The following is a 23776-nucleotide window of genomic DNA, read 5'->3' on the forward strand; positions in this document are numbered from 1 at the left end:
CTCTTTCCACAATTCCTACTATTTTTCTCTCCTCCCCTAGCTCCTTGCTTTATATATCCCTTCTTCAGGCTGGTCTATGAAGCAGCTCAGCACTGGTTTCATGCCTTCCCTTGAAAACCGTTCCTGGAGGAGGAAGAAGAACTAACAGGTATAAGGATATTAACTGCCAAGAGAAGAAGGGGAGTGTCAACCAATGGCATGCTCCTGAGCCAGTAAGTAAAAAGCTCCTGGCATCCTGAGCCAGTATATACAAAGCTGAAGGTTCAGCTACTCAGATGTAAAGATAGAAACATCCTAATAAATACACCAACTTTTCTCACATAGAGCACATACTTGATTCCCAAAAACAAACTGCCTGAAATTGGTGTTTGCACTATATGCAAGAAACATGGGGGAAACAGTTTCTGCTACTTACTGGGAAAAAAACTCAAGTCAAGTCAGCACATGATCCACAGGGAGCAGAACAATGAGCAGGCTCAGCTCCCTAGCTGCTACTGTTTGGTTACATATGACAAGGAAAGATCTTTTTTTCTTCCTTCTGTCTTTCAAACAAGGGATGTATCTTATTCTGAGACACATTGTATATGAGAAAATAGTCTGTCAATAACCCCTTGATTACATTCTCAGAGAAAAAAAGAAACAGGCCTGAAAACTAGTTCTCCCTTGAGTCTTCCCTTCTGCAATGCAGACACTGGGCACATCCACACATGCAGGCACGTGCGCTTGCAGCAGCTCAAATAGCAGCGGCACACATTTGTGGCGGAGATTTGTGCCTCAGCACACGTGCCTGAACATGCACTTTGGTGTGGGGCAAACTGAGCCTACCCAGCTCCTCCTGAATCTTCAGCCAGAGGAGCTAGAGGCTGGGGCCAGCACCTGTGCTGATCCCAGCAGTATAAAAAGCTTCCCTGCTGAGCAGCTCAGGGCTACTTGCACTCAGGAGCTTCTAAGGCCTGGCCAGTTGGTATCTGGGGACACTACCCCTTGTTCCAGCTGGATTGCTGCAGCAGCCCTGACCTAGAGTGTCCCCTGTACCCTCTACCTACTGCAGCAGTCTGACAGTGGAGGCTGCTGCCTGGATGTGACCTGCTGCCACCTGTGACAGCTGTGTGCATGCCAGAGTCAGACGGGGACTGCGCGGCCACTTGGGCTCTAGTACGGGCACTGCAGCAGAGCCACCTCCAGCTCTGGGCCAGCTGCGAGTGGGGTGTGGCTGCACACTTGGCCTTCAGGTGGCACTGTCATGACTACTGTCATGTCTGCTAGTGTCTCCGTTCTGCCATTTGGGCAGTTATCGCCCAAAATATATGCTACTTGAGGTGGCCCACTTTGAACTGTTGGATCACTGATGCTGGCCCTGGGCAGGCTTCTCTGCCCAGGACCCGACACTTGCCTCACCAGCACAGATCATGGTGTTCCCTGCTTTAAAATTGCAAAAAAACCCAAATTCTCTCCTTAAAATATCCCAAATCTGTGTTCTTCTGTGATTAAAATGAAACACCGTTATACAGAGAGAGATCAGTTCAGCAATGTTTTACTGCTATATTTACAAGTGGAAAGCAATTTGGAAGCCTACCAGTGCCTCTATCATCATAATAAAAGGAATTCTAAATATCTGTACACTTTGGCTTTTGGTTTTTGGATACAGAAAAATCAGAGGTGCTCCTGCCCCCTTTGCTCACCAGGATGTGGGTGCTGAGCAGCGGTGATATGCTGGTATCCTGCCCCTGCCCTAGCCCTTCACTCTCAACCCACAGCCCTGCTAGTGCCCCTCGCTCCTGACCCGCAGCCTGTGCCTGCCTCCACTAGCTCCCTCCCAGCACCAGGACATGAGTCCAGCTGCAGCTGTGCCACCCACTGCTTTGTGCCTCTGAGCTGTGCCAGCCCTTGCTGTTCTGCTCCCTGAGCTTGTGCCCAGGCCCCAGTGATCCCCATGCCATTCCTGGAAAGCCCTTGACCGGGGTTCAGGGACTGGGCTGGGCAAGCCCCTTCCCTTTCAAGCTCTCCTACCCCTGCACAGGCTGCTCTACAAGGGACAGGGGGGCTCTAAGTCTGGCTCAGGAAGTCCCTTCTACCCAGAGCTCAACCCCAACCCCCATCTTTCTCCTTCTCATACACCCCACAGCTACCACCTCCAGCCCTCCCCCAAGCCCATTACACCCCACAGGTGGTTCCTGTGACAAGGAGCTCCCCCAGGCTGGGGCCACATGCCCCAGCACCTGTGTGGGCATGGGGCAGGGCTGCCGTGTGGCAGTTGCCCCTTTAGCCATGGCTCCCACCAGCAGGTCCGGTCACATCTGGCATCTGGGCATGCAGGGTGTGAAATGTGTGGGGGGATGTGGGGTTTGTGGGTGGGTGTAGGGTTGGTGGGGGTGTGGAGAGGACTGCTCAGGATGGCTCCCCTGCCTGCCTCTGCCCCCCCAACAGCACCAGCTGTCGGGGCGCTCATGCCCACTCCTGGCAGAGACTCCCAGTGGCTCAGGGCCACCTCGGACTGATGGCTACACATGGCACCATCCTGGCCTGGCCCGTGCACCCTCAGACAGAATTAGGCCAGCTCCTGCTGTCACCCTTGGCTTCACCCCCACGCAGTCTCCCCACACCCACACACAGTTCCCCCCACCCCACATTGCTACTTACCTGGGACAGAGCCTGGGTCAATTCACCGCTGCAGCCATGCCCTGCTCCTATTTACCCCAGCATGCTTCTGTGAATCTATCAAAGACATGTGAAACAACAGTACTACATCACTCAGGACTGGGTTAGCTTCCACTGAAGCACCATGGCCAGTTTTTAGCCCCTCATTTTAAAGAGAATGCAGACAAACTGGAAAGGATCCAAAGGGAGAGAGATGAAAATGAAAGCAAAGCATATGAGGAAAGGCTGAAGAGGGAGGGAATGTCTAGTCTGGAGAAAAGCAAATTAAGGGGTAATACCATAACTGCTTTCTGGCATTTGAAAGGTTGCTCTAAAGAGGATGGAGAGCAATCGATCATCCCTGCTGCTGAGGACAGGACAAGAAGCAGTGCATCAGGGATGCTGATCAGGCAGCCCAGCCAGGGCCCAGTGCTGTCAGGGACTCTGAGCAGGCAGGCCAGCCTGAGCCAAGTACCATCACAGCCACACCTGCAGCAAGCCCCCGCCAATGAACTTTTCCCTGAGTTTAGGAGCAGCAAGCTCCTACCCATTTCACACCAGCTGGGGCCTTAGTCTGAAGGCCAGTCAACAGTTCTGCTGTGGCAAGCCTCCTGGTTCCTGGCCCTGGTTTTCTGTTTATTTCTGGACTTCAGCTTGGATTTTCCCGCGGTTCTGTTTTCTGGCTCCTGCCCCTGGTTTGGCCCTGTCTTGGACTTCACCCTGTGCATTGCCCCCTGGACTTTTACTCAACATCTGACCCCCTGATCCTGACCCTGGACTGTGTCATGAACTCCATTTCTGGGTCTCCCTCTGGCTTTGGTATATGGCTCCTGCCCTCTGATCCAGCCCCACACCCTGCCTAGCCATTAGGCCAAACCATCTATGCACCAGTCCCAATTTTAAGGGAGAATCAGGTTAAACCCCAGGAAAAACTCCTTAAATGTCAGAGCAGCAAGGTAATGGGAAAAAAACTGCACAGGGAGATGGTAGAATATTCTTCTGAGGGAGCTAAGAGGCTGGATGAGTATCCGTCAGGGATTCTCTAAATGCAGCCAGGCTTGCCTGCACACGGACAGCTAGACTCAAAGACCCTTATAGCCTCTTTTAGAGTTTTGTAATTCCAAGTAGCAATGCTCCTGTGGTATCTGTAGCCTAACCAGAAGCTGGAACCAATTTAAAATCTCACAAGAAACCCTTTCTGTTCATATTTTTATTAATTATTTCCTATTTGTTTGCATTGGTACCAACAATACGCAAGGTAGTTTCCATACACACAAAAGGCTCTGATATATGCCAGAAGCAGGTCATTTTGTGAGGATGGAGAGGCAGGTAAACAGACTCTAGGAGAAGAAGGACGATAAAAGGAACATTTTCAACCGAGCCTCCAAGGTTCATTGTAACCAGCACAGCAAGAGCTGGTCTCTCATAGGACTAGTCAAGCTGTTCTGTTAAATTGGGGAACAATTGAAATGCTCCAAAGGGTCACTCACTGGAAACCAGTTCACAACTGCTGCAGGACAGGATGCAGACACAAGTAACACCTGAACCGTTCTCAGATGTCACTGATTGGGAGCACACAACAGTGTGTGTGAAGTGCTGTGGCTTTGACACCAGCGGCTGGCAGTGAGCACCCGCCCTTCACATCTCACAGGGGGCGAGTGATGGGGAGTGCTCATTCTCATGCCTTGCAGGTCTCAGGGGCGGGTAACTTGTGGCTGGGGGTATTTACACCTTTTTGCTTTTCCTTCTCTCTTAAAAATCAGTTCAATAAACTTCAGTAGCCTGTAACTGGATCAAGTCTGCAGTGTACTTACCTGCCTTGGAGTGGGCAGGGTGCTTGGACTCATGTTTTTGGGTTCTCGGGGGGGCGGGTGAGTGAGGGGCTGGTTGTTAGAAAGATAGCTTGCATTGAATGAGCCGTGCAAGGGAATTCGGTGATACAAGTGCCAGCAAAAGAACAAAAGGGAGCAGCAGAGTTCTGGCTGCATAACGGAGCAACCAGATTCAGCTGGGGGGGGAGAGACACTATGCAGTATGGGATGCCTTGAGGATTAATGAAACCAGTATCATGGAAAACTTGGTGTCCATATGCAACAATGAACTAATTCATAGTGAGCCAGTCAAAAATAGTACTTGCTGTTTCAGGTATCTTTTTAAACCACTTCAAATAGCTTTAAATCAGTTCACCACGCTCTTATATCAGTCAGCTTCAGGTTTAAACCAGTCTAAGTGTACCTCCCTCCCCTGCTCCCCAGCTGCAACTGGCTGCATCCAAATCCAAAGAATTTTCTCCCTAAAATTTGTTTTTTCAAACAAACAAAATTGTTTGTGGGAAAAAACCTCTATATTGCGCAAAATGTTCTTTATGTCTCGTCAATTTAAATAGAAGCAAAAAATATTAGTTTTAAAATCAATCCAAATGTAATACAGAAAGGGGAGTTCACCTTTTCCTCTTGGCCTTGCTTTTTTATCCTTGGGAAAAAAAAGTAAAAGGGGATTGAATGTTAAGTTCCAATTGAATGTAAGCAAACCCCATTTGATGTGAATATTTCACTTTGAATTGTTTTGTTTGGTTGTTTTTAAAGGACACAAATGCCCATTTTTTACCAGTTCTAATATTCAAGGGGGGGTTGGAAAGCAGACAGAGTAGGAGTTTTGTGAATTAATTCAGTGCTGCTAGGTCTTGCATAGGACAGAGTAAAAGACAGTGACAACCGCATGAAAGAATGACAAAGGAGTGGGCAAGTGTGGGACCTTTGCTGGACTTATGGCAACTTGAAGTTCAATGGGGAAAATACACAGAGAATTCATAGGCTCTCTTAACATTGCCAACTAGAATATGCAGCTACTTTTAAATTCTTATTTGCTCTCCAGTACATGACATTTATCCACAACTAAATAAATACTGAAATTTAAGGTTCTAGTCGCAACCAAGCCACTAATCTTCACTGTTTTTCCCCATCACTATTGATAACACAATCCCAGTAGCAACCCCTGCCTAGCCTTGACACAATTCAGCAACACCAAAACAGAATACAAAGGGGAGAATAAAGCTATAATACCTACTGTGAGTTACTGGAGTGGGGAAAAAAAACCTTCATCTGCCTTCTGCTGAAGAGAGTGAGAGAGAGAGAGAGAGAGAGTGTGTGTGTGCATGTGCACACGCGTGCACATGCATGCATGTGCATGTGCACGCGTGTCTGTGTCCTCATTCTTGTAACAGATGATTCTAAACTGTGCTTTAACATCACCAGAAGCACAGTCTGCTTCAGGGAACAGGAAATGATTTCTTCAGTCCCCGCTTGACATCTGCAGATCCACTGTCAAACACAGCAGGAAAAAAAATGACTTTACTGTAAAGGACACACATAAAAATTAGCCTCAAAATAGCTTTTTATTATTATTGTTCCAGAAAGTGGAAAACCTAGAAACTTCAGGGATAATCCCAGGCCTTTGTGTGTGGATGCTTGTCCATGCTTTCAGATTATTTCTTCCTTTTTTTTTTTTTTCATACAAAATTGGCTATGCTTCCCTCATTAGGAAACACTAAAACCTGGTAAACCACAGAGATGACACTCAAACCATGGACCCTCCTTTCTATCCCCAAGCCCCCTAAACAACAAAAACTAAAGCCTAAAAGAGATCAATCTCCAAAAATACAATCCACATAAATTAAGACTATTTTTTATAATGCCCTACACTCCCAAAAAAGAATTTTAACTAGGAAAGAGAGAAATACCAGAGACCCTACAAAGCCTATTCCAGGCTCCATTATTGCTGTACATTTTATGTGGAAGAAACAAGCGCACTGCTGTGATGGATGGCAACAAAAACACTTAAGAGTAGATAGGATTGCTAGTCCAAGAAATAAAGGGAAGACTTGACCTGCAAATAACAGCACATTTTAGGTCACATCCTATTTTATCTATAAGTACCTAAAGCCCTTGGTACGCGTTACACTTCATCAATGGCAGCCATTGGTCTCAGGAGACCCTGGTGATAATGCCTTTAATGGGTTACTGAATACCACCACAGCTTCTTGAGTGTCTGGGGAGTCCAATGTACAACAAGCGGACCTTCCGGCAAGCTGCTCATAGATATTTGGTTGAGCTTGCACCAGGATGCCAAGTACCATCTTGTCTTGCCTGCCTCTGACCTACTTGTTACAGGTTACACTTAAGACATGATTAAACAGTTAATCATGTCTTAAGTTGTTACCTGGCCATACATTGATGCAATTAATGGTGTGATGAAACAAGGAATAAACCACAAAGTTATCACACAAAACATGCGTATTAACTTTGAGACTGGTTCCTCTCACACCATGAACTGAATTTTATATTTGCTGGATAAAATAAATTGACAGCAGCAGGATAGTTTTTTCTCCCTTGATGCAGGGGCATCAAGAGACACCCTCTGGCATGCTCTTCTTATGGCCCCACATATCTCCCTCTCTTATGTGCTCAGTAGATCAGCTTTGAAAGGAGAGCTGGAGGCTTCCCTAATGCTTGGCCAAGGGCCTGATGGTTAGAGCTCTTTGCTGGGACGTGACAGATACTAAGCTGAGGCTCTCAGCCATGGGATGCACCCACCTCACTGGAAGCCACATAAGCTGTGAGGAGTCCCAGATATGGGCACACCATGCACCTCTGAGACCTGGAAATGTGAGCTAGTGGGTCTCCCAGCTGCAGGAGCTTGCTACTTGCCAATGTAGGGTGAGCCCAGCAACAATCCCATATGTGGTATGGCAGAAAGCATGATTGTAGGGATCATGCATCAGATCCCATGGTGCCTCTACTTGCATCTCTGCCAGGGGCCTAAGTGATACTTATGCAGGCATGTAAGTGCCATTGTTGCCGCTTACACAGAGTCTAGATTTTATTCCACCTGCGTAGCCATGCTCACCCTGTGCTACCCTTCTGGCCATGCTCAGAGAGCTCATGTACAATTTTGCAGACTCCAAGATGGGCAAAACAGAATCACCCAAGTACATGCAGAACTGTATTAAGCATACACAGAATCTGTATTGAAATCCCTGAAAAAGTTGACAAAGTAGAGCACCCAGGGAGTGGGAGCCCCAAGTTCAAAGCACCCACTCCCACAGGGAGGGTTAGATCCTGGCATCTGCCGCTTCCCAGCAAACGCTCTAACCATCAGGCTCTTGGCTAGGCATTGTTAGATCAGCTTCAAAGGAGAGCTGGTGGCTGCCCTACTGAGCACCTAAGAGAGGGACATATGTGGGGCTGGGAGGAGATCATGCCGGAGAGAGTCTTTCTCAGTGCCCCTACCATACCCAAGGGAGAAACAAAAACAACCTATCCTGCTGCTGTCAATCCATTTTATCCAACAAATATAAAATGCAAGGGGCAGAAAAGCCACTGGAAGCATCTTTCCCTCTAGCTGTTCCCAACCTAAAAAGGACAATTGAGAATTTTCTGACAAGCATAAATGAGAGCATAAATGAAGCCTTGCTGCTGTGGGTCATAAATCTTATTCCCACTGACGACCATGTCTGTGATTGTTACAAAGACAGCTTGCAAACAGAGGGGGCAGAAAGAGAAGCAAAAAAGGCAAAGGACAGAGTTTTAGCATACGTCTCATTAGTTCAATGTTTTATTTTTTCATTTTCAGATAAGTTGGTATTAATATTTTTTTCCATTACAAATTCCTCATACCTCACTAATCCATGTCTAGCTTACAGGTGGAAATTATGAAACATAATTCAAAAAGACTTCAAAATATGTTGCCTACACTGTTCTTGCCAAGTGTCGGTGTGGGGGTGGGTATTTGTTTGGAAAAGTTAATGTTTGTGGTTTATTTATTTATGATATTATCTAATTTTTGAAACACAGATGTCTCAGCTGTGATGCTAAAACGTCCCAAAAGAAAGTCCTGACTTTACCAATGTAAAGCTGTAGATCCTCACAGGCATTTAGGCAAATAACTCCCATTAGGCCCACATGCATTGCTGTCACTAGCAGCAAGGACTAATTTGACAGTGAAACTAGTTGGAAAATGTTACCTTCTTCTAACAGTAGATGGCAAATGGCTGACATTTATATTCTCCTTGTAATAGCTACAGCTGCCAAAGCAGTAAACTAGGGGCCACACAGAGCTATCTTTACAATGGGTACTACCTTACGCTTTAGATCTATTCCATGGGCTTCGGTGAGATGATGTACAGTTTAAGGTACTATTGAGCAAGAGCAATGGAATCACACCCACTATCACAAATGGTCAGACTACATTAATACAAGTGTATCTGATCTCATTGCAACAGGCAAAAGTGCAAGTAAAAAGTTTGTAGGCTTTGCACTGTCTTACATCTAGCCAGCCTACAGGGCTTGCCAAGATCTCTGTTTGTCCTGAAGCTTGTAGACAGCTTGTCCTGAATTTGGAGGAGTTAGAGATGTCAAGGCTAATCTTCGTTCTCACTTTCTTTTTTAAGTACATTTCCCAGAGCCAGGTTGCTGTAAATATGATGTAAAACCACCTTCGTACATCCTTGACATCTCAATGGCTGTGCTAATGTCAGCTCTGTCAGAACTGAGAACTGGGTCCCAAGATCAGAATCATACCCAAGAACTTGAACAAGTTGGTATTTTTCCTTCTCTTTTCTGTTGCTTTACTTTCCTTTCTCTTATTTTCCTCCTTGGCTATTTTTTTTCTTTCTTGCTCCGATTCATCCTCTCGCACTTTCTTTTTGCTCTCCCAGTATCTCCGTTCTCCTTCTCCCTTTTCTCCCCTCCTTTGTCTTCCACTCCTCAGCTCTTCCTCCATTACCCTTGTCCTTCTCATTTCAATAGAGCACTCCATTTTATACTTACATTATTATGTAAACTGGGGAAATAAGCAAGAGACCAGACTAGAAATACAACATGGAAATCCCTGATAAGGCAGGCTAGAATAAGCATTTGTAATACATTAATGCCTTTTGTATTATAATAGACAAAATATCTCATTATGTTAGTGAGTACAATGGCGCAATATTTTGTGAATGTACTACACTGGTCACTAATCCAATGTGAAGGTCATATACACATAGACTATTAGTTTTTACTATTGCTTTCTGTATTGTATTGATAACCCAGCTTCTGACCCAACCTTTTACTTCTCTGTTCAGTCTATATTGTAATTGAGGGCTTTGTTAATTTTTTTTTTTTTAAATGCCAGTAAGGGTTATTTTTCTATGTCTAACCAGGTTAATTTATGGCAAAGTATATGCCATCCCATCTCCTATTGTTTCTTCGGGTATTGAAATACCCCATTTCATTTTTCAAGGCTTTTAAAGTGCATTTGCAAATTAAAAAATAGAACTAATAACAATGAATTTCGGCTGTATAACTGTCAGAAAGCCACCCTATATTCTAGGACAGTAAGGAATAATAACACTGTTGGCCTGTATGATCATCTTTAATTTGGAAAGCTGTCTGAAATTAAACACATAGTACCTTAAACTGTACATCATCTCACCGAAGCCCATGGAATTGATCTAAAGCGTAAGGTAGTACCCATTGTAAAGATAGCTCTGTGTGGCCCCTAGTTTACTGCTTTGGCAGCTGTAGCTATTACAAGGAGAATATAAATGTCAGCCATTTGCCATCTACTGTTAGAAGAAGGTAACATTTTCCAACTAGTTTCACTGCCAAATTAAAGACAGAATTCTGACCTAGTTTTATCATGCCGCAGTAATTCAATGTTCACTGTTTTCCTTCATAATATCAACCTTTCTGGTTATTTTCCACTATGAAGATAATTTCCATTCCTGGAAAAATGTTCAGTTTAAGCAATGGTTAAGGAGCCTGACAGAAACAATTACCCTTAGTCAAATTATATTGTTTTCATTATTGGCACAATTCTGTTGAGATGCTTGGCAGAAACGAGAGCTCAGCGCTTCTCGGAGGCATAGCTACTTTCCATAGAACAAAATCTTTTACATAAGCTTCAGTACTAATGCTCTGAGCAATTCTTTACAGTTTAGAACTGGGTCCCAAGATCAGAATCATACCCAAGAACTTGAACAAGTTGGTATTTTTCCTTCTCTTTTCTGTTGCTTTACTTTCCTTTCTCTTATTTTCCTCCTTGGCTATTTTTTTTCTTTCTTGCTCCGATTCATCCTCTCGCACTTTCTTTTTGCTCTCCCAGTATCTCCGTTCTCCTTCTCCCTTTTCTCCCCTCCTTTGTCTTCCACTCCTCAGCTCTTCCTCCATTACCCTTGTCCTTCTCATTTCAATAGAGCACTCCATTTTATACTTACATTATTATGTAAACTGGGGAAATAAGCAAGAGACCAGACTAGAAATACAACATGGAAATCCCTGATAAGGCAGGCTAGAATAAGCATTTGTAATACATTAATGCCTTTTGTATTATAATAGACAAAATATCTCATTATGTTAGTGAGTACAATGGCGCAATATTTTGTGAATGTACTACACTGGTCACTAATCCAATGTGAAGGTCATATACACATAGACTATTAGTTTTTACTATTGCTTTCTGTATTGTATTGATAACCCAGCTTCTGACCCAACCTTTTACTTCTCTGTTCAGTCTATATTGTAATTGAGGGCTTTGTTAATTTTTTTTTTTTTAAATGCCAGTAAGGGTTATTTTTCTATGTCTAACCAGGTTAATTTATGGCAAAGTATATGCCATCCCATCTCCTATTGTTTCTTCGGGTATTGAAATACCCCATTTCATTTTTCAAGGCTTTTAAAGTGCATTTGCAAATTAAAAAATAGAACTAATAACAATGAATTTCGGCTGTATAACTGTCAGAAAGCCACCCTATATTCTAGGACAGTAAGGAATAATAACACTGTTGGCCTGTATGATCATCTTTAATTTGGAAAGCTGTCTGAAATTAAACACATAGTACCTTAAACTGTACATCATCTCACCGAAGCCCATGGAATTGATCTAAAGCGTAAGGTAGTACCCATTGTAAAGATAGCTCTGTGTGGCCCCTAGTTTACTGCTTTGGCAGCTGTAGCTATTACAAGGAGAATATAAATGTCAGCCATTTGCCATCTACTGTTAGAAGAAGGTAACATTTTCCAACTAGTTTCACTGCCAAATTAAAGACAGAATTCTGACCTAGTTTTATCATGCCGCAGTAATTCAATGTTCACTGTTTTCCTTCATAATATCAACCTTTCTGGTTATTTTCCACTATGAAGATAATTTCCATTCCTGGAAAAATGTTCAGTTTAAGCAATGGTTAAGGAGCCTGACAGAAACAATTACCCTTAGTCAAATTATATTGTTTTCATTATTGGCACAATTCTGTTGAGATGCTTGGCAGAAACGAGAGCTCAGCGCTTCTCGGAGGCATAGCTACTTTCCATAGAACAAAATCTTTTACATAAGCTTCAGTACTAATGCTCTGAGCAATTCTTTACAGTTTGGAAAACGACTAAGTTCCTCTATTGCCCTATACTTGGAAATTGCTCCAGTCCTTATCAAAAATGTTTCTTCCTGAACTTGTGGTGGTGACATTCCTAAATGGGGGTTGAACTAACCAGTCCTTTGTAGGATATAAATGAGAGAGTCGAGGCCTCACCCTAAGGCTGCTGAAGTGAATGGGAGACATCCCAAGGTCATTAAAAGGACTTGGAGTCAGGCTTATTATGACTGAAAAAGGACTATTATTATGCCGGTGCAGGTCACTTTCTGACAGGTAATGAAGCATTCTGGACTCTCACTAAGGACATGGGTTTGGAGGACACAAAGCAGTCCTGGACCTTGAAGGGTCATGGCCCATGCAATAATGCAATACGCATTGAAAGATGCTTATTAGCTTCAGTGACCTTGGAGAAGATGCCATTTATAAAGCAAGCAGTATATATTGTTCAAAGCCTAATTTAATAAATGGGAAGGTATCAGTATATGTGTGAATCTGCATCTTTTCAACATTTTAAACACATAAAAGACAGGTCAAGTATTCCAGCACATCCTTCAGAAAGAAAAATACCCTACTCAATAGCTGACTAAATTCATTATGAATTCTTATGCATTATCAAATACATTGTAACTCTCTTAAAGTTTTTATTTTTATGGACCAGATTCACTATTAAGGGTTTGGTGTAACAAGGCCTGCAGCTGGCACACTGTAAAGGCATTGAAATTAGCTGGAATTCCAGTATACATGGAGATTCATTCTATTATTGTATCTAACCTCATTTAAGCGAGTTTCTTCTCCTGTTTATTTATAGAGAAGTAGCTCTCTATTCCACAGAGCAAGTGATATATTCTCTAGCATAAGCTATGTATTTGCATATATATATGTGTCCATTATGCCAAAACCAAAAGGCTTCTGGATCCTTGGAAGTCAGAAAGCTTCCAGAAGAAGTACAGTACTTACAACCAGTACCTTACAAAACTCCTGGCTGCTTGCTTTTTTACTTTCTATGCTGTCTAAAGTGACAGAACAAAAAGATCAGCTGAACTGCCAGTTGCAATTGTTGGTATTTGCTGACATGTATGCACGGGTCCCACTGTTCTGCAATAGATTGGTCCGTCTGTTTTGGACATTAATTCCATTTTACTAGCGCACCTACTGTAGCTAATTGGGTAGGACCTAAATAACCCCACAGCATTCATTCCAGTTCAAAATATACTTTAGAGATCAACAGTGCTTCCCTGTCCATAACTTTAGTCACAGATTATTTGTAAACAATGTAGTGGGAAAGAGCATCTAGGAACAAGCTTAGCACAGTTGGAAACTGAAAGATTATTATAATCTTCCACCAAACCATTGTCAGAGAGGTCAAGTAGTAAAGCAGCTATCTTCTCTCACCTTCAACAAAGCCTCAACCCCAACAGGGGACATAAATCTTCAAAGGGTCAGCTGTTGAAAAGGCTCTTGACAGCAAAAATAAAAAAAGATTGGCCCAAAAATCAGAATGAATATATTGTTGTCAGAATCATCTTATACTCTACACAGGTACAGTTCCTTGTCCCCTCTCAAAGATCAGATCCAAATGATGGACATTACATAAAGAAGTTTTCTAATTTTGTATGTGTTTTCATCAAGATTTTAATTTTAACAACAAGCAGCAAGATGAATATTTGCAATGGCGGGGGGAGGGAGGGCCAGCAATACAGTCTCTTTTCAACCTAGAACAGAGCTGAAAAAAGAACCTCAGAAATATCATTTAAAATTAAAGTGCACTCAAAATTTAGATTTTGATTTAAAATTGGGATGTTTGGGGAGGGTAAAGTTTAATGAAAATGTTTCCCATTCATAGTTATCATAGGTCCAGAATCAGCTTTACAACACGTAAGGATACAGCCAGAAACTATAAGATCCTATTTTGCCAGCCAAGTCAAGTAATGTCTGATATATAGGAGACAGTCAGTCAGTCTTTAAAAAGGGGTAGCCTCCTACACACGGATTTGCATCTGCAAAATTTCCAGACATTTTTGCACGTGAAAAATGAATGCCAATTGAAAGTATATCTTCCATGTTGCAGGGGTTTAGGTTGTAGCCGTGTCGGTCTAAGGACATAGGCAGACAAGGTTCCTTGGGTGAATTTGATATCTTTTATTAGACCAACCCAAATGGTTGGAGAATAGTTATTAAGCAAGCTTTTGGGTTCAAAAACCCTTCGTCAGGCTAAGGAAGCTGCAGCAGTTGGTGTGTGCTCTTCCTGGATGGAATGAAAAGTGAAGAAGCCAGGGGCTGGGCTGGGCTGGGGAGTCAGGTGCCAGGCAGATTGTAATGTATCAAAAATCCAATGTCTATGTTTAGTCCCTGATCTCTAGTATCCAGCAGGTTGATGAAATGGAGCTCATAGGCTCGTCTCTGGGAAGTGTTGTGTAAGTTTCCCTTGAGGATCAGGACTGAGAGATTGGAGAGAGAGTGGCCCTCCTGTGAGAAATGTGCCCCCACCGGTAATTGGGTGTTTCTGTCTTTGATGGATTTCCGGTGTGCGTTCATTCTGGTGCGCAGTTGTTGTCTGGTCTCTCCTACATATCTTCCATCAGGGCATTTGGTGCATTGGATGAGGTATACTACATTCCTGGAGGTGCAGCTGTAAGATCCTGGGATGCTGATGGCTCTGTTGTGGGGTGTAGTAATAGTGGGGGTGGTGGAGATGTGTGGGCAGGTTTTGCATTTCTTGTCCTGGCACGGTCTGGATCCTTTTGGTGTGTTCTGGGCTTGACGAAGTTTTCTTCTGGTGATGAGGTTGGTGAGGTTTGGTGCTTGTTTGAAGGCTAGGATGGGTGGCTCTGGGAAGATCTTTTTAAGAATAGGGTCTTTTTCTAATATGGGTTGCAATTTTTTGAGGATTTTCCGTACAGGTTCAAGGGATGGGTGATAGGTCATAACCAGCGGTGTGCGATTTGTGGGTGTTTTTCTTCTGTACTGCAGCAGTTCTTCACGTGGTATCCAGGTGGCTCTTTCAAACGTGCGATCTACCTCTCTGGAGGAGTGTCCTTGCTGGGTGAAAGCCTTTTTAAGATTGGTGAGGTGGCGATCCCAGGTGTTCTCTTCAGTACAGATTTCGGGTGATTGCTGGTTCTGTGCAGATATGTATGTTGGTCTGTGGGTTTCTTGTATACTGTGGTCTGTATTTTACCCTTCTGGATACTGATCATTGTGTCTAAAAAGGGGATGTTGGTGCTGGAGTATTCTAGAGAAGGTCGGATGGAGGGATGGTGACTGTTGAATTTCTGGTGGAACTCAATCCGAGATTGCAGGTTCTCACTCCAAATGATGAAGATGTCATCGATGTATCTTAAGTATAGCAAGGGTTTGATGGTGCAGTTCTTGAGGAAGTCTTCTTCCAGGTGGCTCATAAAAAGGTTGGCATACTGTGGGGCCATTTTAGTGCCCATAGCTGTTCCCATCATCTGGAGGAAGTGTTGATTATTAAAAGTGAAATTGTTGTGTGTGAGGATGAAGTGTATAAGCTCAGTGATATCTTTGGGTCTGTATTCTGGGTTGTAATCTTGTTCCTGTAGATAAGATAGGCAGGCTTGGATCCCATCCTGGTGTGGGATGTTGGTATATAGGCTGGTAATGTCCATGGTGGCTAGGAGTGTGTTGCTGGGAAGGTGGTCTATGTTTTTAAGTTTCCGTAGAAAGTCTGTAGTGTCTTGTACAAAACTTGCTCTGTGGGTGACAAGCGGTTTTAGGATTGATTCAACGAAACCTGATATTTCCTCAGTTAGGGTCCCATGGCTGGATATGATAGGTCTGCCAGGGTTCCCTTGTTTGTGGATTTTAGGGAGCATGTAAAAAGTCCCCGGGTTAGGTAGCGGGGGGATCAAGGTCTGTAGTTTTTCTTGTAATCTTGGTGGAAATGATTTGATGGTATTGTTGAGTTTTTTGGTGAAAAGAGGAGTAGGATCTTCTTGTAGTTCTTTGTAGTAGGTGGTGTCAGAGAGCTGTCTCTTGGCTTCCTTTATGTAATCCTCACAGTTTAGGATGACTATGGCTCCTCCTTTATCTGCTGGTTTTATTACTATTTGGTGGTTAGATCTTAGAGATTCTATGGCCTTTTTCTCTGGTAGAGAGAGGTTGTTGTGGTGGCGTGTGTTGCTGATTATTTCATTGTTCATTCTTTCCCTGAAGTAGTCAATGTAGCGGTCAAGGTTAGGGTTTTGTCCACTGCGAGGTGTCCAATCTGATGTTTTGGGGGGCTTTTTGACATTGATCCTTTCTTGAATGTTGTCACAGGATGAGTTGTTGTTGGGAGTGGGTTCAGTTCGGTCGTGGAAATATTCTTTGAGGCGCAGGCGTCGGAAGAATTCTTCTAGTTCTCCACATTGAAGTATTTTGTTAGGGTATTTTTCTGGACAGAAATTTAGGCCTTTAGAAAGGACAGACTTTTCAGTTTTGGTAAGCGTGTGTGTGGAGGATTCTCATATAAGCTGCTATGATGCAGCTGTTAACCTGCACGATTCTGTAGCAACACAAGTGTAGCAAAACCACTCCACCTTTACTCCTGCTTCATTCATTATCCAAGTTAGGGTGACTTAGCTAAGTTGCACCACTGCAGGATCCAGCAGAGGAAAGTATGAGATCATAGCAGTTGATGCATGCTTTCTAGGCACAGCCCAACCCCACATTTTTTAAAGCAGCAAAACAGATTTGTTCATATTCTGTGTTAGTGTAGCACCCAGCCTGGGTGGGTGTGTTAAGTACTCCCTTTGTGTCTGTGACTTCTGTCCAACGCACTGAAGTAATAGTGCCATAGGGAGCCCTTGATATGCTGATTCTGTTGAGGAAGGAAATGACTTTCTCTCTGCTGTTTCCCAGTGTGATTTAAAGCCAAGGAATGCCAGTGCGCTCTGTGCAAAGTACTGACCTCCCCACCCTGGGCTTTGTCATCAGCAATTCTTTCTCCTGTCCTGAAAATGAACTCCCTTTCCCTAATGTACTCACATTTGAATTAATCAGTGACACCCTTTCAGAAAAGCCACTCCATTTCCTTGAAACAAGCAAAGCTGTGTATTGGAGAGGGATGGCATATGTGTCTTAGTCTTTTATTAGTGGTGACAGTTTTGCTAATGTAGTTGCCACTCTGCATGAAAATAAACAGTATATGGTACTGCTCAAAGCTGTGTATTTTCTGCCTAATATATTTTGCCTTAAGACCAGATCTTAACATCTGAACCCACACATCTCCACCACCCCCACAATTACTGCACCCCACAACAGAGCCATCAGCATCTCAGGATCCTATAGCTGCACCTCCAGAAATGTAATATACCTCATCCAATGCACCAAATGCCCTGATGGAAGATATGTAGGAGAGACCAGACAACAACTGCGCACCAGAATGAACGCACACCGGAAATCCATCAAAGACAGAAACACCCAATTACCGGTGGGGGCACATTTCTCACAGCAGGGCCACTCTCTCTCCAATTTCTCAGTCCTGATCCTCAAGGGAAACTTACACAACACTTCCCAGAGACGAGCCTATGAACTCCATTTCATCAACCTGCTAGATACTAGAGATCAGGGACTAAACATAGAACCTGGATTTTTGACACATTACAATCTTCCTGGCAACTGACTCCCCAGCCCAGCCCAGCCCAGCCCCTGGCTTCTTCACTTTTCATTCCATCCAGGAAGAGCACACACCAACCGCTGCAGCTTCCTGAGCCTGACGAAGGGTTTTTGAACCCGAAAGCTTGCTTAATAACTATTTTCCAACCATTTGGGTTGGTCTAATAAAAGATATCAAATTCACCCAAGGAACCTTGTCTGCCAGTTGAAAGTATATGCGCTTTCACCTTTGCATGGTTACTTGTGCTAACCAGGTAAAGTATGCACTTATTTCATAGCTCCAAATTATAACCACAAACACAGCAGTCAGCCTACTTAAAAAAAAATCACAATGTGAATTTGGACATCAAAGTCAACCAGCACGTTAAGACTTGAAGCCAATGCTGGATGCAACAAGGACATTGTTCAGAGGAGGAGAATGGTTGCAAAACCACCAATTTCTAATTTACCAAATCAGTTGGGGCACTTGAATGTACTGATCTTTGGAACTGAGCACCTTTTTGTTTTACAAAACATAGAGAGCCCCTTCCTCTCTCCACATCCTCTCTCCATCCGTGCTCAACGAAGCAAACTGCTGGACAGTGGCCAACTATAATAGAATCAACAGCATCAGACATACAGGTCTTGGCAACACAAGAAAAGTCACACATTTCACTCATTAGGAAATCATAGTCATGCTTGTATATCTTACTAACCAAACACAAGTGAATAACAAAAAAATAGGTTTGGACTGCTGCCTGACATTGTTCCTTTAACCACAGGCAAGAACAAGAAGAGAAATTATAAAGCAACTGCTTAACGTGCGGGTTTTCATCTCCCACCTCTGAGCTCAAGCTTCATCTTCCTACAAGTTACTGAACAAATTCAAAAAATGTAGTACCAGGATCCACTTGCTCCTGTGATTCCTCAAGATCTGTGCAATGCTTGGAAACCGAGTCATGACTGAAGAGCAGGGATCCTGATTTCTTCTGATAAAAAAAAAAAATTCCCTCACTTTCAGATTACAAAAGTAACCCAAAATCCACATTTTTCCATGATTTAAATGAAATATCACTATATATAGGTCAATATATTAGTGGTGTTTCATTTTTATCATGGAAAAAAAATGTGGATTTGGGGTTACTTTTTAAATCTGTAGATGGGCGATTTTTTTTTTTAAATCAGAGAAAACCAGGATCCCTGCTGAAGAAACACAAAGGGCAGGGAACATTAAACAAGTTACTACACATGCTAACTGGAAAATGCCTCCAAGAATCACCCCTAGCCCAAGCTTAAGTACTATTTCTATGACGAGATAGGACATACAAATCTCCCCCTACATCTGTTTTGACCTGAGCATGAATCCAGTCCTGTTTACTTTGGGTCTGTTGTTTCCTGCATCTAAATAAAGGCCATTGTGACTTAAACAGACTAGTTTGCTCATATGATTATATGCCCAAGGAACAAATCAACCTACCTAAATAGGTCTGTAGGTTTAATCAGATCTCAGAAGACTTGTGACCCCCATTACTGTAACAGCAGAGTGCTTTACAGTCCTTCAAGGTATTCAGCCTCACAGCAGCCAGAAACTATCACTAACTGAGGCTATACAGGAATTAAACCCAGCTCTCCTAAGCCCCAGGCTTGACGTGCTAACCACTGCACTGCACCTCGGTTCCCCCTGGCTTTTAACTCTCTGAGAGACACTCAGATAATTTGTGATAGAAGCCATATAATTAACCTGACACGCAGATGGCACCATATAAATATAAGACATCATTATTGTTCATTTAACAACAGGAATAATTGTGCTTTAAATTTTATATTCCAAAGTGCAGACACAGAATTCTCTTGAACCAGCACTAAGGCAGACATATTTTAAGGTAACAGCAAATAACTTATCAGACATCCTCCCTCTCTAGAGCCATCCTCAGCAAGATTTAAAAATTGAATAAATGAGAGCCTGCTCACCAGGTGGGTTTTTGCAAGCTGTAGAGCAGTGTTGGTTCTTATATTTCTAAAAGGAAGTGATAAGCCCTTCTATATTGAATGCGAGCACTCTATAGACAGGAGGATAGACGTCTGAAAAGTGAAATCCCCACAGTGAGGGATTTGTGAGATTTGGCAGAAAATCTGCATCACAATACTGTGCTATTTCCTGCAGAGATGGAGCCCACAGAACTTCACAGAAAAAAAAAAGGCACCACTCTGCCACTGCTACTTTGCAAGTAACAAAGAGGAGGTGCCTGTCACAAATAAGTATCATCTATATTGTCTGCCTCAGCACAGAAAAATCTGCCAGGTTTTATTCACCCACCTCACCAACCCCATTGCACTTAAAATTTATATGCTGTATAAAACTACAGACTGGAGGATCCTGGGAAAATCCACAGGGTGAAGCAAGCTCTCTCATATTCAGAGCTTTCCATCAGTTTGCCAGACTCATAAGCTTAGCAGAAGTCAACAGAAGCAAAAAAAAGAAAGAAAAAAAGCCACCACAAAAGGATGTATTTTGGAACTTTCAAATGGATGTCAAGATACTTTAACTATTCAATTAACTGCGGCTCTGGGATTTGCTTTGTGAGCATTTTGTTTCTTAATCTACGCTGCCCTTCTCTCACCTCTGGACAACTTCTAATTCTCTTTCTCTATGCTCATCATTGAATGAAAAGGAGAGTATAAACCCATGCAAGTGCCAGCACTACTTCCATAGAAAGCCATAATGTGTTTTCAGAAGCAAGCTGCAAATATGGTTCCAGCAGAAATGAAAGCAAGTAGTTGCAGGTCAGGTGTTTGAAAAAATCATTCTTACTCTGAAACATAAGCAGAGCTCTTTTCTTTTTGGAAATGTTTGAAGAACTGTCTCTGAAATGTGAATCTAATTACTGGGAAGAATATGGCAGCCTTCACTGCAAAGGTTGTGCAAAAATGATATGCAAAGTGGCATGTAGTGAACAATCTGCTGTCTAAATAATGAAGCCCAGTGAGACAATATCACACTCATAGGAAGCAAGCTCCATTTGCTTCCTGTTTGTTCCAGGACACAGGGGCACAAAATCCGCTGAGTACCTTACTATATAAAACCCAGTTGGTCACTGACTCAAAGAGGGAGAATGACATAACCAATGCAAGGCAGATAACAAGCGACTGAGAAGGGAATAAACTAACCCTCAGGTACAGGGAGCAGAATATTTTCAGGACACACAGGGAGCTAATTTAGCAACACTTGACAAAATGCATGGGATAAGCAGGGCACAGCAGCCCCCATCCTCCCACCTACCTGCCTAAACAGCACTTCCCCGAGCTCTTCCTCCTTTCCTGGTGCTTTGAAAGCTTCCCCTTCCATTTTACCAACCTTATTTTAGCACAGGGTCCACCTTCCCATGAAGTTTTTGTTCAGCAACCATGTCTGCAAACAGGAAACTCAAACACCTTCTTAGGAGAGAGCGAGCATGCATTTTCATCCTTGTACGTTTAGACACCTAAAAATAAAACCATCACCATAAGTTTTCAGTTCCAGTGATTGTGTAGGTGTATGTGTGTGTGTATATATATGTGTATGAATATATACACACACAACACAGTGGAAACCGTTCCATTTCAGTTCTAGAATATACTGTATTTTTTATTTCCAGTCATCTAAGATTACTGTGGGATCATAACACCACATTTCTCAGCACTAGCCAACAGAGGTCTAAATTACTTAATCAGGTGCTTACCAGTAGCAGGTCTTTGTTGTTGCCAGGTAGAGGGATCATTAGTAGCCCACTGTCTGATCCAGCTCACATCCCCAGCCTGTGGAGGTGTTTTTCAGCTTGTGGGAAGCAATTGGTTGAAGCTGCTAAACTTCTTTTACTCCGCTCTGATAAGGTATTCAGTATCTCATTCTCCCTTTTGAAAAATCTGCTGTGGCCCAATCATAATACCAGCCTTCCTTTGTGTGAAGAGCTAAAGGAGTTTGGTTAGAATATAAGGTGTACTTCATGCCTCACCTTCTCAATGAGAAATCCTGGTGTCTCGTCTGTGGTGCCACTTGGGAAGCTGCACCTCCTTCTGGGTTTCCAGAACCTAAAGTGCACAAATTGCGAAAGGCACATGTAGCAGGACATAGGAATGATGAGGTGAGATTATTCATGGTTCGGATGCACTCAGCATAACTGAGGTGGTGCAAAGGGGCACCATCCTCGGGTGCCAATTCAGAGTGGGTGCCAGCCCATGCCCCAGCAGCAACAGCCAAGCAAGCTGCACAGAACTAACCCCAGCCCTGGCTCCAGCAAGGCAGCATGCTAGGAGCTGGCACTAGCCTCAGCAAGGGCATGTGCAGGGACCCAGCCCTGGCACCACTCCCCTTCCTGGATTGCAGTGTAATGCTTCACTGCAACACAGGCCAGTCTCATCACAAATTTTCAATAAGCATCCCCTGGGGTAACAAGGTGAAAAACCCCAGCCAGACTTTCTCACTACGTGTCTTAGTAAAACAAGGATATGAAGCATACAGACTGCATTGCAAATAGCTAAAACATACTAAAGAGCGTGTTGTAATATTGGAGATAACTTTTAAACCAAGGCCATCCTGGAGTAAGCCTACTGCTTCCTCATGCAGAATTCCACACTGCTACATGTGTTCAAATACAAGGTTTCAGCACTGCACTTCTAACCTCAGTGCCCACATAAAACCATTCGCCTCCGGCCTTCATTCAGACATGACTTGACCTTTATAATAGCCGTAGTATGTCGTATGTGTCAAGCGTTCAGAGCTTGAGAAGAATGACACCATCTCAATCTTTTTCCAGACACTTCAGAAAACTGTCAGGAAACTGTTTGGCAGCCCCCACATCCTAGTCTTTGGATTAATGACTGACTGGGCTTCAGCTGCCGATGAAAGAGACACTTGTGGCCTATTCCAGAGTGAGACAAGCATTAGGATCTATCGCTCACAGCAAACATCTCGCAGTCCTACATAATCAGAAAGTAAATCCACAGGACTGTCTTTAACTCCAGTGTTATAACCTTTCCTCCCATCCCTTCCCTGTCCTCCTTTTGTGATTGGCTTAGCTCTTTAGGGGTGATTAGATACTAGGCCTTCTAATTACTTTAGTCTCTCTCATCCTTTGATGCTGTTATAATATAATTTGATTTGTTCACTCTCAAGCAAAAAAAAAGTTGTTGGAGTCATCTGTTCTTCAACAGGCTTAGTTTGGATCAACACCCTTAGAACTGACAAATGTATGTATTCTCCATGGGCCCAAGTTTAATTCTTTCACTGATGTTCAAGATCACCATTGACTTCAGCCAGTCTATTTGTGGGATAATTTGATCTTCCATGTGAGTAAAGTGATTGGTATCTACCCTTCTGTTACCCTCAACTTAATTTATTATGAAGTTAGAATGACTGGATTGGACTTGTAATATGTATTTCTTCCAAACAAGCAGTCAACAAACCTTGTAGGCAATCAATTGTAGCTGACATATTTTAGAGCATAGGAACATCAGAATCACTGCATGGGATCAAAACTAGGGTCTAAGCAGACCAGTATCCTGCTGCCAACAGTACCTGAAGCTTTAGCAAAAAAAGGAACAGCACAGAACTGTAGAGTAGAGTAATAGAAATTATATGGCTGGAAGGAATCTGAGACAATATAGGCTGGCCCGTTCATGGAAAAAACAGATGTGCAATAATATAGCACCCACGTTAAACCTCATTTAATCGCCTTTAGTTAGAAATTGTTTTAAAACATAACATTTACTATCCCCTCCAGTTGCTTTCTGCATTCATTACTATTATAACTCAGAATATTTCTTGTTATCCATTTAAATATCCCTCACTGGATCTCACCGAGTTATTGGACTCTTTGGGCACCTGTACACATGCCCGACATGTTAATCAGAACACGTCAGAGCTCGATTAATCGAGTCTGCTGGACCATGTTAATTAACATATTGTGAGATCCTGTGCTAAGAATGAAGCTGTAGCAAAAGGAAGAAGGAAAGGATTTCAAGTCAATGGTGGCAAAAAACCCCCAGCTGCGATTGACTACATAGAATTAAACCAGGGGCATAACTGAAGGAGGAAAACTGATTTTGCAGTGGGGGAGATACTGTGGTCACAGGAGGTTCAACATAATGTTCTTC

This window comes from Alligator sinensis, unplaced genomic scaffold (assembly GCF_000455745.1).
Source record: "Alligator sinensis unplaced genomic scaffold, ASM45574v1 scaffold780_1, whole genome shotgun sequence".
NCBI lineage: Eukaryota > Metazoa > Chordata > Crocodylia > Alligatoridae > Alligator > Alligator sinensis.